At 40.7% G+C, this 3867-nt stretch overlaps 1 pseudogene; it reads left to right on the top strand.

Annotated features, from left to right (window-relative positions):
• The first annotated feature begins 2432 nt into the window (after positions 1 to 2432).
• LOC142842162 (GTP-binding nuclear protein Ran-like) lies at positions 2433 to 2821 on the top strand (annotated as a pseudogene).
• The last annotated feature ends 1046 nt before the right edge of the window (positions 2822 to 3867 follow it).

Here is a 3867-nt window from a genome sequence, read left to right as displayed (position 1 = left end):
ATATTCAGAATTTGTACTCTTCAAATCTGTCAGTCTGAGGCTTTGTTATACAATAAGAAAGAACTCCTCCAACCCAAGATTACAAAACAACATACTTTAATATTTCTCTCTCATTCTTCCCTTTTGCTTCTAAGTAGATCATTAATTGTCACAATATTTCAACTTCCTATTCTTGCTGGTGGTGTAAAAGGCTCGTTTCTGTTGTGTTTACTATGCACTCTCTAATCTGTTTTCTGAGACAGCTTTACTTTCCTCAAGGTCACATTTAGGGGGGTGTCTCTGGACTTTTGTAGTTTGTGCTAATAATATAACTATCCTTATATTATGTTTTCAATCCTCAGATTTTGACTGTTTTTTTCTATTTATTCTTTCAGATTAGTTATAGAATAAACTATGTTTTCACCAAACATAGAAGTTTTGTTTACTAACTTACACTAATGAGCTAATTTGAGAAATATTGCCTTTACAACACTGAGCCTTCCTTAGAGAAACATAGTGTATTTCTCTCATTTATTTTTTTTTGCTTACATAATAAAGACTTGACTTTTCCTTACATTTGCTACCTTAGATTCCTTCAGGTTGTTGAATAAAATACCCAAGGCTGAATAATTTATAAGAAGCGGTTTGGTTTGGCCGCAGGTTTTGGAGGGTAAAAGCCTAAGACTGGGTGACCTCCATCTGCTTGGCTCCCCTACAGAATCAGCCCCATCAGTAGCAGGAGTCCTTGGGATGGAGATCACATGGTGATGAGGAAGCAGGAGAGTCAGTGGAGAGAGCTGGACCAACAACAGATCAGCCTGCTCTCCAGATGAGCAATGCAGTTCCTGGAACCTTCCCTGAGGCATCACTTAGAACACCATTAAGCTGAATTTTGGTTGTGAGGCACAACAGTACTGGCCTTGACATCTCCCATCAGTCATTATTTCCAGGTGTGTTAGAGATCTTGCTTTTGTCTGAATTCCCCCTCTTGGCTGCTATGGTAGTGTGCATCTAGAATATACTCAGAAGGCCTCTGTGGTAAAGGTTTGGACTCCAGCCCATGGTGCTTTGGGGAACAGAGGGGACCTATAAGAAATGGAGACTGGAGGGAGGACTTCTCATAGGCTTGCCACCTTTGAGTGAGACACTGAGAGCCCAGTCTGTCTTCTCTCATATCTGGACAGGTGAAGGGCTTGGCATGTGCTGCCACCACAAGGGGCTACTTCACCACAGGCCCAAAACAGTGAACACAACCAATCAGAACTAAAGCCTTTAAAATGGAAACTAAAGTAAATCCCCTCTTTGTCCTTGACTATCTCTGGAACTTGTTAGAGTAAAAAACACTTACACCCTTACCCAAGCAGTGGTGATTAACATATCCGAGGGGTCTGCATATATCCTTGTGCCCAGAGCTTCATAATAAAAATAGTTAAAAAGAAAAAACCAAAAAGGCAGAAACCTATTAATAGCCTATCTTGCTATATGGTTCATCCAAACAATTTTGTCCTCCTCAAAGAACCATGATGTTCATCACCCTTCCTCAAATATTTGAATCTTGTGTTTCTTTGTCTTATCTTATTGCTTAGGCTAGGAATCCAGTCTCATCCTGGCCAGCCTCAGGTTCAGAGGCCACCTTGAGTTGTTGTTGCTGGCTAGGCCTCTGTAATTCTGCCTTGAAACTCAGTATTGCCCTTAGTTTTTTGTTATTTTTTTTTGTGTGTGTGGGTCCTTGCATTGTACAGCTTTCATAATTCCATGTCAGTTTTAACTAGGAAATGATGTGTAGTTCTGCAAAAATGTGTATTTAAAATCCACGGAGAGGGTCATGTAGTTTTCCTTTTTTAACCTATCAGCAGAATGGAATTATTAACAGATTTCCAAATATTAAATTATATTTACTTTTCTGAGAAAAAGCCTTGCTTCCTCATGGTATGTTGGACTTTCAGTTCTTTTTTGAATCATTTTTGCTGTTTTTTACAGAATCTCTTCTTAACCACATTCATAGCCATATGGTTGATGTTTGAAGTCTGAAATCCCTTGGAACATCCTGGATACATGATGTTGAAAATTCCAGATCTTCATGAATGAAGTGGCTAATTGAAAAGTAATAGAATAAAAAAGCAGAATTGTGAGGTAGATCTGAAGCTAGTGGATGAGCTCTCTGGAAGCAATCTGCTTGTTGCCTTTATAGGCATCACTTCTTCCTTTCAATCCCCAGGAGTCAAAACTAAGTCCAGGGACAGGGAGGGCTGCATCAGAATGACAACATTCATAATTGTCAGTTGATGGGCAACTTTGAGAAGAAGTATGTAGTCACCCTGGGTGTGGAGGTTCACCCTTGTTCTCCATATCAACAGAGGAGCTATCAAGTTAGATGTGTGAGACACAGCTGGCCAGGAGAAGTTTGGGGCCTGCATGATGGCCACTGCCTTCAAGCTTAGATTTCCATTATAATGTTTGCTGTGTTAACAAGAGTTACATATGAGAACAAATCTAATTGGCATAGTTATTGGGTATGTGTGTGTGAAAACATCCCCATTGTGTTGTGTGGCAACAATGTGTCTATTAGAGAGGAAAATGAATGCAAAATTCTTCATATTCCACTTTAAGAAGAATCTTCATCACTGAGAAATTTCTGCCAAAAGTAAGGACAACTTTGAAAGGTCATTCCTAAGGTATGCCAGAAAGCTCACTGGAGATCCTAAGATGGAGATTGTTGCCATGCCTGCTCTTGCCCCACCCCATGTGAGCTGTTTATGGACCAGCTTTGGCAGCACAGTGCACCTATGATTTAGAAGTTGCTCAAATGTCTGCCCTTCAGGATGAAGATGAGGACCTGTGAGAAAGTGGGGATGGACGCCTGCATCCTCAGAGGTCCAGCTTTGCAGCCAACTGTCCTGTGATGTCCCTGTGTGCAACCTCATGTAGCTACACAGAATGTATGCTTTTCTTAGATGGTGAAGGAGATGAATAGGCTCCCGAGTGAATGTGGAAGTTAAAACACACCTTAGCTTTGTTTAGATTGAATTTAACTGTTTGGAGAACAGTTGAATATCAAAGATAAGGCTGATGCCATCACAACGAAATATTCACTGGTGAGATCTTGTTTGTTACTCTCGTCCCAATTTATGTTTTTGAGAAACATAATAAAGTTGTGTTGAAAATAATCCAAAAAAATTAAAAATAGGTCCTGTTGAGCTGGAATATGCCTTTAATCCCAGTACGAAGAAGGCAAACAGGGGTGGATGTCTGTGAGTTCGAAGCCAGCATGCCCTACATAATGAGTTCCAGAAGAGTCAGAGCAAATGGTGAAAACCTGTCCCTTCAATATTAAATAAACTGGAGAAAAGTTACCTGGTATATAGGAGCGGTTTGAGCTTTGTTGAATTGAAATTTGAAGGTGTTAAAGCTAAAGCGGTTTCAATCATTTTAATAAGAGGTAATAAGCTGAAATCACAGAGGCAGAAATTCAGACTGCCTAAGTATTGGTGAGACTTTCCGTCTCCAAATAGGCAGAAAAGTAAATCAAAAAGGAAGATATTATGGGTATTTTTACTAGTTTCTTTTTCCAGCAGAAAATCTGAATGTTTGAATTCTCAGCAACATCTTCCCAAAGAAAGGAGTTCATATAGTATTTAGGAATGCTTCTGGTTCATCCCGGGCCTGCTGTGATTTAAGTGTCTGGTCAGATGTTTGAACAACTACTCCCCAGCGGGGGGCGCTCTTTGGAAAGTCTGCAGAACCTCTGGGGACTTATTGAAAGAAGTGGGTCACTGGGCCAGCCCTGCTCCACTTCCTGTGTGTGCTCTACTTGAGAGTGCAGCTGCCCTGTGACCAGATGACTGTATGTCCACCATCATGCCTCTGCCAGGAACCCTCAGCCACAGT

This window comes from Microtus pennsylvanicus, chromosome 1 (genome assembly GCF_037038515.1).
Source record: "Microtus pennsylvanicus isolate mMicPen1 chromosome 1, mMicPen1.hap1, whole genome shotgun sequence".
Taxonomy (NCBI): domain Eukaryota; kingdom Metazoa; phylum Chordata; class Mammalia; order Rodentia; family Cricetidae; genus Microtus; species Microtus pennsylvanicus.
This window is presented reverse-complemented; position numbering and strand designations above follow the sequence as displayed.